Source organism: Giraffa tippelskirchi, chromosome 3, assembly GCF_054371585.1.
Source record: "Giraffa tippelskirchi isolate mGirTip1 chromosome 3, T2T-mGirTip1v1.2.pri, whole genome shotgun sequence".
In the NCBI taxonomy this organism is placed as follows: domain Eukaryota; kingdom Metazoa; phylum Chordata; class Mammalia; order Artiodactyla; family Giraffidae; genus Giraffa; species Giraffa tippelskirchi.
In genome coordinates this window covers 32193386-32206379 of record NC_137277.1, presented here as the reverse complement: position 1 = coordinate 32206379, position 12994 = coordinate 32193386, and the positions used below count along the sequence as shown (strand labels likewise).

At 47.0% G+C, this 12994-nt stretch overlaps 1 non-coding gene across 1 annotated transcript; it reads right to left on the bottom strand.

Annotated features, from left to right (window-relative positions):
- Positions 1–12073: 12073 nt before the first annotated feature.
- TRNAC-GCA (transfer RNA cysteine (anticodon GCA)) lies at positions 12074–12145 on the bottom strand. Its single transcript has one exon. It is a non-coding gene; the product is annotated as a tRNA-Cys (tRNA).
- Positions 12146–12994: the final 849 nt, after the last annotated feature.

Genomic DNA, 12994 nt, shown 5'->3' with positions numbered 1-12994 from the left:
TTGTACTCTGTAATCAAATGCTGTCCTGTGAAAGTGATAATTGCTCAGTCGTGTCCAACTCTTTGCGACCCCATGGACTATAGCCCACCGGGCCCCTCTGTCCATGGGATTCTTCAGGCAAGACTACCAGAGTGGGTTGCCATTCCCTTCTCCAGGTGATCTTCCCAACCCAGGGATTGAACCTATGTCTCCTGCATCGCAAGCAGATTCTTTACCATCTGAGGCACTAGGGAAGAACCTATCCTATGGGGAGAATAAAGATGAATTCTGTAGGATCAATGCAGCAGAGTGAGATCTTTTTCTTTTTTGTTGTTTTGGTTGTACATGTGGTGTGTGAGATCTTAATTCCCCAACCAGGGATCAAAGCTGCACTCCCTGAATTGGAAGTGTAGTGCCTTAACCACTGGACCACCAGAGAAGTCCCTAGAGCAAGATCTTGAACCCTTGGTGGGTCCACAGGGCCCCAGGTTCAGCTGTGTAAGAAGTGCAATGGTCCTTGTTTTTTGTTTTTATAAATGTACTGAATTTCTCTTCTGAGCTCCAGTATTTCTTAGTCATGGAGAGGCAACCTCAGTTGCCACAGTTTCTATCATTGGATTCCTGGGATTCCTGCAGTGCTTACATTCTGATTTAAATGGCATTAAAGCTGGGGTGATTAAGTGGAGAAGTCCAAGGCTACCAACCAACACAACGTCCCCTGGGTATCAGCTGTGTATCGGTGGAGCGCACAGTTTAGCCTCAGTCAAATCAGGGTGTTCTCAAGCAGGTCCGAGGGAGGCCAGGCTTCTGATTTGCCGTCTCCAGGACTGTCTGACTGCTACATCTCACCCCTCCTGGGGGATGCTGGGCTGCAGGGTGGTGGGAGGCCCCCGGGGCTCCTTTCCAGAGACCCCACCATCAGATCAGCTTCCCAGCTCCTCTAGCTCCCAGATCTGAAAAGTCTTATCAGGCCCAGATTAAGAGTTTCCCAGCTATCCATGTAGATTTCCCAATCTGGTTTATGCCGAAAGCCTGGGATTTGAGACTCGAAAGCTAAAAATATGACTCTTACGTTATCTCCACGTTGCTGGTTTTCCCTTCCCTGGAGCAGTGAAGACAGACAGCCTAGCTGCCCAGTGGGGAGAAAACACAGGGAATGCCACAGAAAACATGTGAGCACACGCCTCCTGGTGATTCCCCACCACAGTGACCAGGCACTGAGAGGCAGGCCTGGCATCCACAAAGGTGACCGCTGTCGACTCCAGGTACATTAGAGAAGCGATAAGAACACAGGCTGTGGAAGTCAGAGCCTGACTCCACGGTTTCCTGGCCCTGTGTCCTCGAACACGTTACCTAAGCTTTCTGAGTCTCTGCTTCCGCATCTACAAAACAGAGATTATAATAGCACCTACCTTACAAGGGACTCTGTGTATGCCTCACTCGTAAAATAATTCTGCTGTTATTACCACTGCTATGGACTCCTGTCTCTTAAAGCCATTGGAGTCAATGCCATCAACACAAGTCCCTGTTCACAGGGGAGGAAGGGGCTGCTGCTCCCCGGAGGTGGGATGGGGGCAGCGAGAGTCTTGGAAATGTAGCCCTTGGGGTAAAACCCGGGTAGTCCTCCGGGCTGGGTTCAGAAGGAATCTGCTGATGTCAGTCAAGCCTGGGCTGAGGTGCCGGCATGGAGAGGCAGATTCTCAGGGAGCAAGAGTTGGCATCAGAAGACGGATCCGTGCTTTCAGTGCAAGGGACATGAAAGAGACAGAGGGGGAGGGGGAGGCACAAAGTTGGAGGGAGGCTGGCCAAGTCTGTGCCAGGGGCTGTTCTGCTGACCTTGCTGGCAGCTGCTGGAGATCAGAACTCACCCTGCATCCCATCCCCAGCCCCCATCCCACCCCCGGAGATGTGAGTCGTGCAAGGGCTTTGCTGAGGGACGTGCTACTTGTGTGAGCCAGAACCAGATGGGAAACCAAGGGAGAGACAATGGTCCGGCAAGCGCCGTCTACGTAATATCATTCTGCAGCCCACCAAACTGATGAGAATGAAAAGATGGGGACCTCAGCCCTCCCACCTGCCCATCCCTGTGTCCCAGGGCCAGTCTGATCAGGACGACAGGACTGCAAGTCTGAAGTCAGGAGACCTGGACTGGAGATCCAGTCACATGGCCAGTGAGCCTCTGGCCTTGGACACACCCTTCACCACCTCTCTAGACCTGGGCACGGCCACCCACCCTCACCCCCCAGAAGGTGGGAGAGCTCTAGACAGCAGCTGCACTTGGGGAGAGCAATGTGACACTGTTAAAAGTGGGGCGCTTTGGAGCCAGAAGGATGTTAATGTGAATCCTGTCTTTGTCATTGACTAGATGTAAATATGGGCTTCCCTGGTGGCTCAAGATAGTAAAGAATCTGCCTGCAATGCCAGAGACCCAGATGGGTTTGATGCCTGGGTAGGGAAGCTCCCCCCAAAGAAGGGAGTGACTACCCACTCCAGTATTCTTGTAACTGTAAATATAGGACAGTTAATATATTTAATTTTTCAAAGCTTCACTTTCCTCATGCATAACAATGGGGATACTGATAATGCACTTCTGTGATTACTTAGAAAATTAAATTCAAGAATGTGTGCGAAGTGTTGGGTTCAGGACTGCTGAGACACTGAGGGCTTGATCATTCGTTGCCTGTATCAGTGTAGTAATCATTTAGAGGAACCATGGGTTCCTTCAGGGCTTCCCTGGTGGCTCAGACAAGAAAGAATCCATCTGCAATGTAGGAAACCCAGGTTCAATCCCTGTGTCAGGAAGATCCCCTAGAGAAGGGAATGGCAACCCAACCTGTATTGTTGCCTGGAGAATTCTAAGGACAGAGGAGCCTGACAGGCTACTACTGTCCATGGGGTCGCAAAGAGTTGGACATGACTGAGCGACTAACACTTTCACTTTCACACTTAGCTCAAGTTGGTGTGCCTGCTTCATTCACAGCCTCTTTGTGTCTGTGTTTTCTTTTTAATAAACATAAATGCTCCACACTAAAAAATAATGATGATACTATAAATCACTGGACTAGATCAAGGGTTGGCAAGTTTGCTGTAAAGAGCTGGATAGTAAGTAGCTTACACTTCCTGGGCCACATGTGGTCTCCATTGCATTTTCTTTTATTAGAGTTAATAAAAGAATAAAAGTTAATGCTTTTATTAGGGTTAGAGTAGAAGTAGGGTCAGACTCACACAGAGAATAAGAGTATTTGTTGGGATTGGGCAACAGTCACAACATAGAACATCTCAGTGGCTGAACACAGTTAGGAGGTATTTCTCAGGGGGGCTAACAGTAAAGAACCCACCTGCCAATGCAGGAGTTGTAAGAGACACAGGTTTGATCTCTGGGTTGGGAAGATCCCCTGGAGAAGGAAATGGCAACCCACTCCAGTATTCTTGCCTGGAGAATCCCATGGACAGAGGAGCCTGGTGGGCTACAGTCCATGGGGTCACAAAGAGTCGGACACGACTGAAAGTGACTTAGCACTGTCATGTCACAGTAAAACGTGAGTTGGGGGTCAGGGGGCATACACCACAAAGTCTTTTGGGGACCAAAAGTCCTTCCATCTTGTGGTTACCCATCCATCGGGAGGCCTCTGCAGGATGGAAGGGAAAGAGAGATGGACCCATATTAAGAGTGATTTAAAAATATACAAACCATTCTGTGCAGTGATGGACCTTGGCCTGATTCTACCCTGCAGGACATAGATCCCCCTCTCGTGGATTCGACCATCTATCTCTGAGTTTCCTTCTGAAGATGAAACAAACTTCTCTCTGATAAACCTTATTTTTCTCCATCCAAGTGGCCTAGCAACCACTCTATAAGGTCCCACACTCTCATGTGATCCTCATTTTCATACTTAGAACAGTCGTCAGGTTCAGCTTTTTTGTTAAATTTTATATGTAACATTACACAGAATTCTTTTGTGGACAGTTCTTAGTTGAGATGGTGTATTGTGTCCTGGAGAGTTGCTGTCACAAAGGACCACAAACTGAGTGACTTAAAATGATAGAAAATTATTCTCAGAGTTCTGGAGGCCAGGAGTCCAAAATCGGAGCATCGGCAGCATTGATTCCCTCTAGGGCTTCTGGGGGAGAGTCTGGTCCAGGCCTTTCTCCTAGCCCCCAGTGACACCAGCGGTCCTTGATGTCCTCCACTTGTAGATGCTTGACTCCAGTCTCTGCCTCCATCTCCACGTGGCTTTTCCCCGTGTCTCTGTGTTATCACAAGGCCATCTTCCTGTTAGATCAGGGCCCACTCTGACAGCCTCTTCTGGACTTGATGAAATCTGCAAAGACCCTGTTTCTGAATAAAATCATGTTCCCAGCTACTGGCGGTTAGCAGCTCAACGTATCTTTTTTGAAGTGTGGGGGTGTGGTGAACCATTCGGCCCATAGCAGGTGGCAATCAGCTCATGGTGGTGATCCATTCATATCTAAGAGCTATGAAATGTTAGAATGTTAGAAGCGGTGAGGATGGGCAAGGCTGCCCTGGTGTGTTTCAATATGAGAGGCCAAAAGGAGCTTCATTTTTTACCCTTCACTGTAAATTACAAAGAGAACAGTGCGATTAAAGCTGCCACCGTGGAGAGTGTAGAATTTTCCTTTTTGGAGTGTTTTTTTTTTTTTTTTTTATGGACATGGAACAATGAACTAGAAAATGTTGCACATTCTGTCCTCTCCTTCTATTTTCAACTTATAAAATGCTGTATTCAAAATACCGGAACAGTGAGGCTTGCGGTTACTAACAAAATTAAAAATAAAAGCAGAAAGCCCCACAGCGACCACGTCACCCCAAGAGGGAGGTGCAGGCTGGTGCCCTGGACAAGCAGTGGACTTTCTAGTGGATTCGCACCCCCTCCTGCAGAGGTCAGGATGGAAAGTCACGACCAGCTGGTTGTAATTCTGTCCTATTTTGAAACAGATGACAGAGACAACTAGCCCATTTCTCGGGTTGAGATTTATTTTCCTTCCTCAGTCTGAGTTCCAGAGACCCAACTTGCAAAGTAGAGAAGAGGGCAGAATATTTTCTTGGTGACCTCACCGCACTGCTGCCAGTGGAAAACCTACCCATATCCTAGAACTGGCCCGTGGGAATGGGTCCATACCATACCATCTTGAATATTCCAAAGCAGGACTTTTGTCTCTCTTCCAGAGTCTCATGCTCCCTTTTGTCTTTGCTCACCTTCGTGCATGCGTGCTATGTTGCTTCAGTTGTGTCCGGCTCTTTGAGACCCTGTGGACTGTAACCCTCCAGGCTCCTCCGTCTATGGGATTCTCCAGGCAAGAATACTGGAGTGGGTTGCCATTTCCTACTCCAGGAGATCTTCCTGACCAAGGAATCGAACCTGCATCTCTCCTTCACTGGCAGGCGGGTTCTTTAGCACTAGCGCTGCCAAGTCCACTTGCTCACCTTTAGTGGCACTTAAGACAGTCTTGTACTTACAAGTCACTTCTCTCCTCCTAAAGAGCACCCTCTTTAAATCTTGGTCTTATGACTCAAGAGGAAGAAGTCAGTGGAGAGAGGGAGACTTGAGGTGCTGGAGAAAAAGGAGAAGCTTAGGAATGGATCCTTCAGGAACCAGGAAGGACGGGGCAGAGGGCGAAGCTGGAATGTTCTCTGTCCTGCCCAGGACACCAAGCAGTAAGGAATCTCATGTCAGTTGCCCTGGAAGCCAGTTAACCCCTTCTATTGGGATGTAACCTCAGACCTAGAATACACCCGAGATGGCCCTCGCTACAGCTTCAGCTTCCCTGGTAGGTCGGATGGTAAGGAACCAGCCTGCAATGCAGGAGCCCCAAGTTTGACCCCTGGGTCGAGAAGATCCCCTGCAGAATGGGAATGACTACCCACTCCAGTCTGCTTGCCTGGAGAATTTCACAGCCAGAGCCTGAGCCTGGCAGGCTACAGTCCATGGGGTCACAAAGAATCAGACACGACCGAGTGACTTTCAGTCACTCTCACAGCTACCAGCGGGAGCGATGCACTTAACTTCTCTCTGCCTTAGGTTTCTCATCTGTTTGATGGGCTAAATAATAACCCTCATGCAATTGTTACTGGATCAAATATGATAAAGGATGGAGAGCACACAGCATGTAGCTAGCCTAGTGCAGTGGTTCCCAAACTTCCCAAATTCCCCCGCCTGAGAATTTTGATAGTGCAGATGCGGGTTGGAACCTGAGACTCTGTGTATTTGCCAAGCACAGAAATTCTTATATCCAGGGAAATTGGGGAAATGATGCTGTTACAATACCAGAAAGTCAATAAAGAGTACTTATTTTTACGGTACCATTTTCATCATCACAGGGTGATTCATTTAAACAAACAAGCTTATTATACATACAAGAAAGAATTAATAGACTAAGTCCTTAAGTTTTGGCAAGGATACATAAACCAGGGATTCTGATTCTGGCTCTAGCTGATAAAGTGCTCTGACCTTCAAAATGCTTTATCTCCACACCTCAGTTTCTTCATCTGTAAACTAGGTGGTTATTACTGGTTGCTGTTGTTGTTTAGTCACTCAGTGGCATCTGACTCTTTGTGACCCTGTGAACTGGAGCCCACCAGGCTCCCCTGTCCATGGGATTTCCCAGGCAAGGATACTGCAGTGGGTTGACATTTCCTTCTCCAGGGGATCTTCCCAATCCAGGGATCAAACCCAGGCCTCCTGCACTGCAGGCAGATTCTTTACCATCTGAGCTACAGGGAAGCTGAAAATAATGGATATACAGTAGCTGACACTCAGTAGGTCCCTCCCCTGTGAAAGATTTCCTTTCTTTTAAGCAATGGCTCAATTTCTTAAAAGAAAAAAAAAAAAAACTTTTAAAAACAGTTATCTAGGGACTTTCCTGGTCGTCCAGTAGTTAAGACATTTAGCTTCAAATGGAGGGATCATGGGTTCAATCCCTGGTCAGGGAACTGGAATGCTACAGGCCTTTTGGAGAGGTCAGAAATTAAAAAAAAAAGATTTTAAGAATTTTCAAGCAATTATCTAAACCCTTCCCTTCATTTAAACAGATGAAAGCAGAACTGTTTTGGTTCTCAGTTTGATGTGTATCTTTCTTCCCATCAAACTCCCCTACTAGCCCTTAAGTTACTTACTTCCATGGAGCTCTGTGCAACGTTTTAAAAAAAAAAATGCTGTCTTAAATAACAGAATGCTAACTGACCTTCAGCATTAAGATTTCTTGCTTTTCTCAAGTGTATCTTTTGGACACTGTATAAGCACAGTATAAGCCACTTAGGCTACCTACAGTGCACTCATATGATGGGGAGTCCTGCTGGAAGTCCTGGAGGAAAAGAAAGATCATTGAGCAATTTCTAGTTTGAGAAGAGTCTAGTTCGCTTGGACCCACCTTCAAGAACCCAGCCACAGGGCAAGCCAGAATTATAAACGAGTCACCTCGCAGTGTGCCTGGAAGGAAAGAGAAAAGGCGAACAACCTAGCCAGTCTCTATTACAGAGAGCAAGTACTTGTCCCCCAAACCTAGTGGCTCGATCTCTCTAGGCAGGAGAGAAAAGAGGGGCTTCACAAAGGGAAAATATAGGGCAATATGTGGACGAGGACAAAGAAAACTAATTCATGAAGGTCCTGAACCTCTGGTTTCCAGTGAAGGTGGCCCATCAGTGCCATGGAATCTGCATTATTAGCTGTTTTCCACCTTAGAAGAAAAGCAACAGAACTGGGAGGTTGTGGTTTTCGGGCAGAAAAAGTTCTGTCTTCAACTAGCAGACCATGTCTGGTTTCTCTCCGAATCTGTATTCTCATCCTCATTTCTCCCTGTTCCTAAATCTGTCTCTCCTATAGCACTCAGGCATAAGTTCCTAGGCAAAAACAAAAAATATGAGCCATGGCGTATTTACCATCACATTAAGAAGTATGAGTTTTCAAAGTATGATTTTTAATATTGTGATGGTTTTTCCCTGAGGAAGAGTATTTTCAAGTCAGATTATTTATCGCCAGGTGGTAAATAATAGTGAAAGTTAATGATACTTAACATTTCTCCTTCCTTCTTGCCAAGCCCCATTCTAAGTACCTTACCTATTAGGTCTTCTAACAACCTGTGCAGCAGGTCTCATTATTATTTTCCATATTTCACAGCCTTCGCAACTGAAACACAAGGAGGTTCAGTAGCTTAGCCAAGGTTGCACCACCATGACTGGAGCCAGAATTCCAACTAAAACGAGAACAAGTCTTAACCACGACAGTCAACAGTTTTGGGTGCCAAAAGCTGAACATCCCCTAAGAGTATTTCAGTGAGAAAGAGAGATAAGCCTGATTTTGCTCTCAATAATTGTTTTTTCTGTCAAAAATAGAACTTTGCAGTTTATTTGAACAGCAAAACATAATACTCCTGTTACCATGGCATTCCATTTTAGAAGATTTAGAGCGAGATATAAAAATACAAGTTCCTAGATACAAGTAAGCACCTTTTCCATGACAAGAAACCTTAACCCTTCCTTTCTACACTACTTGATACTAATTGAAAAAAAGTGTTTACTCATGTTCTCTTCAATGAGACATTTTAATCCCAATGACCTTTAGACTTTCTTTTTCTTGTGGAAACCTGCCATATTCCACTTTCTAAACTCTCAGAAAGTAATTTACCTCTTCTATCCTCCTCTTCCATCAACAGCCTCTTTAAAAGTGTAGTAGTCAACAGTGGCACCCCACTCCAGTACTCTTGCCTGGAAAATCCCATGGACGGAGGAGTCTGATAGGCTACAGTCCATGGGGTCGCTAAGAGTCGGACACGACTGAGCTTTCACTTTTCCCTTTCATGCACTGGAGAAGGAAATGGCAACCCACTGCAGTATTCTTGCCTGGAGAATCCTAGGCACGGCGGAGCCTGGTGGGCTGCCATCTATGGCGTCGCACAGAGTCGGACACGACTGAAGCGACTTAGCAGCAGCAGCAGCAGCAGCAGTCAACAGTGAATCCTCTGGAGTCAAATAGTCTTGAATGAAACAGCAGATCTATCACGTCCCAGTTATGTGACCTTGGGCTAGTTATGTGACCTCTGATTAGTTACCTCAACTGCAAAATAGAAATAATAGTTACTCATGGTTTGTGTTATCCCAGGTGGCGCTACTGGTAAAGAATCCACCCGCCAGTGAAGGAGACGTGGGTTCAGTCCTTGGGTTGGGAAGATCCCATGGAGCAGGAAATGGCTACCCACTCCAGTATTCTTGCCTGGGAAATCCCATGGACAGAGGAGCCTGGTGGGTTCCCATCCATGAGGTTGCAAAGAGTTGGACACAGTCAAGTGCATATACACACACTCTCTCTCTCTCTCTCTGTCTCTTATGGTATGATTGTCGTAAATCACTTGGAACAAATCCCTGGTACATACTGAGCTTTCAGTAAACTGTATCAGCAGCAGCAGCAGCATCCTTATCACCATCATCATCAGAACATATTGCTTAGACTTTACCAACAGAGACTTTCACGGAGCCCTTATCTATAATTCATTACCAACTACCCAGAGATATGCTAGCTGAATGGGAGGCAGAAATCACTTATAAAAGTAATCCTTCTTCTTGATAATTTTAAAGAAGAGAGTGAAAATACTGTTTGGACCACTAAGTCACCAGAATTGCCATTGTTCCCCAAACATGGTTCCAACCTTGGATTTTTAATACTTCATTTCTCATAGCAGTTTGAATCTGTCTCCCTTCATGAGCTTCTCTAGGATTGACTGACAGCAAGGCTGATTTCAACACAAGGAAGATGCTCATTAAATCGTAGAATAAGAGAGATAGAGAAAGATAAGAGTTGCAACTTCCAATAGTGAACTTTTTTTTGAGCCACACAACAGAAGGGTGTTACTGTTTGTTCAGTGTGAGATCAAGTAGGTACATACAACTCCAATGTGACCCCATTACTTTTATTAAATGCAGCATCTTAAAGAACTGCAAAAAGCCAAACCGTAAATCTGAGGACTCTGTCATTTTAAATTTGTGTTTGCAGCTGAAGTCAGCCACACCTCCTGGGGCTGGCCTTAAAATAATTCTTTTCTCAAAAAGTCACAGTATCCTGGCATTTAACAATAACACGAAAGAGCCCGAGCCTGGAGGAGTTGTTTGTTTTTGTAGGAGCAGAATCAACCCTCTTTTAATGAACACAAGGCTCGGCGCAGGTTCAGGGGTTTTATTCGGCTATTTTCTGAATCTCTCTCAAAGCTCAGCTTATGAAATTCTAGCGAGACCCTACCCACCACCCTCCCCAGCCGGGACACCCCTTCAGATTGCTGCTCACCCGCTCTGACTTCAGACAGACAGACAGAGACAGAGAGAGGGGCCGCGCTGACCAGAAGCGTCACCGCCTCTCACACTTGCTTTGTCCCCCGGCGCCCATGTCCTGGAAACAGCACACATGTCTCAGGCTCAGTGCCTACCTGATAGAACTTGAATGCTGAAGTGACAACAGCTCTGAGACAGAGCAGGGTCTGAGGCCCGCCCACCCCCTGTCTACTGAGGTGTAACAGATGCTTAAGCACCCCCTCCACTGCCGGAAGAAGGGGGTGGGGACAGAGAGACTGACAGGCAGGTGGCTGAGCATCACTCCAGGTGACCAGGCACTCAACCTGCATGCCCGGTTGGCACCAGGCCACCATCTCTACACTCTGTCCTCTTGGTTGACCCTGAAATGCTACTTTCCCAGCCAAGAATCTCGGCATGCCAGCCAGGCAGCCAGCAAACTGATGCCAAGGCTGTCCCTGGCAGAGGACTTGAAAAAGCGCAAACAACACCTTTGGACTCCCACCTGCTAGGCTCAGAGATACCTGTCCGTCCTACACCACCTGCGCCCTACACCAGGCATTATAGAGAGCGACAGAGAGGGGAGGGCTGGCCCCCCTCTGGCAGGTTCTAGTACATGAGATGGATGTTGAGAAATGGACAAGGATGATGAAACACCCCCTGCCATCTCAGTGCCCTGTGTGTCCCTGCTCTGGGCACAAAGTTAGCACAATTTAAGAGGTGTGGCTTTTCCTCCATGGCCTCTGGACCTCGCTGAATATTGAGGTCACCTGATACATAAGGGATCTCATGCTTCCTGAGCGTTAGGAAGGGAGTGGATGATTTCTGCCAATATGCAAGCTGCACTCCCAGGACCAGTTAAATCTCGGGGTTTACGATGACGTTCCTGCTGGCCAAGGGCCGGGTGGGGCCGGGAGCTGCATGGATTCCCCAGTTTGTATCCTGCTGCCTGGAACAGGATCCACCAGCGCTGTAGATTCAACAGACACCTGAAATGCCATTCCTCAGAATTGAGTCCACCACTCAAGTGGGGGCTTCCCAGACGGTACCCCCCAATTGCCACTTCAGGCCCCCCCCATCCTGAAGCAGTTCATCTTAGATCACTGGGATAAGGGTCCGCCTCTCAGAGGACAAATGAGAATGCTGGGAGGCAAAGCCCAGCACAGGAACAAGATCCCAGCTCAACAGGAAACATTTCTTAATTTTTTTAATACATTCTTTTTTAAAAAATATATTCTTTTCTATTATGTTTTATCATAGGATATTGAATATAGTTCCTTTTGCTATACATTAGGGCCTTGCTGTTTATCCATCCTATAAGTAATAGTTTGCATCTGCTAATCCCAGACTCCCAGTCCAGCCCTCTGCCTTCCCCCTACTCCCTCGGCAGCCATGAGTCTGTTCTCTGTGAGTCTGTTTCTGTTTTGTAGATAAGTTCATCTGTGTCACAGTTTAGATTCTACATATGAGTGATATCAAAAGGTGTCTGTCTTTCTCTTTCTGACTTACTTCACTTAGTATGATTAAATAGGAAGCAAATCCAAACGAGAGGGGATACATGTGTACGTGTGGCTGATTCATGTTGCTGTACAGCAGAAACTGACACAGCAGTGTAAAGCACTGCTTTATACTCCAATTTTTAAAAACATGTCATACGCATATGCCATGGAATACTTTTTGTTTAGTCACTGTTAGACTCTTTTGCAATCCCATGGACTGTAGCCCGTCAGGCTCCTCTGCCCATGGAATTCTCCAGACAAGAATACTGGGGTGGGTTGCCATTTCCTTCTCCAAGAGATCTTCCCCACCCAGGGATTGAACCCGGGGTCTCCTGCATTGCAGGCAGATTCTTTACCACTCAGCCACCAGGGAAGCCCAATGGAATACTACTCAGCTTTTTAAAAAAGGTAGGGGGATGAAATAATGCCATTTGCAGCCACATGGATGCTGTAGGAAGCGTTTCTTTATTCATTCCACTCCTGGACCTTAGGCAGGGGGTGCAGGTAGCAGATGGGGGCTGCTGCTCCTGGCAGCGTTGAGCATCTTGTCAGACCAGACCCCACAGAGTTGGATGTGGACCACAAGGTGTCTTTGCAGGTAAAGCACTGCTCTCTGTGGGAGTCACAGCCCGGCGGTGGGGGTGAAGAGCTCTCCAGGAGACGCAGGAAGGCGTGCTGCCCCCCTACAGGGCCCAGGACAGCACAGAGCTCCCCCTGACCTGCGTTCCCATCTGAGTGCTCTGAGGGCCCCTGAGGTTACTCCACTAATTCATGGAGGGCCATTAACCAGAGGTGACGCCTGACGCCACTGCAGAAGCAAAACAAGAATTCAGCTGCACCAAGCCCGTTGAAATGTTCAGACACACACAATTGCAAGAGCAAACGAGACCCCCAAATGCAGCAGTTCCGAGGGCAATTAGACTAAAAGCAAGAGATTAGGTTCGAATTTAGACTCTGCTGATTAGATATGAGAATGGAGCAAGTTGCCAGATAAAATACAGGAGGCCCTGTTAAACTTGAATTTCAAATAAATTTGAATAATCGTTTAAGGGTGCCCCACGTGATGTTTGCTAGATTTGGCCACCCTGGCACTCCAGAAGTTGAGGTTATCGGTTGTGAGGTAGATAATGGGGTGACCTTTGTCAGCGTTGATGTGACATCGAATAGAACTTTGGGCAGGTCTTTTCCTATGTGTGTGTCACTCCTGGAGACAGGAGCTATG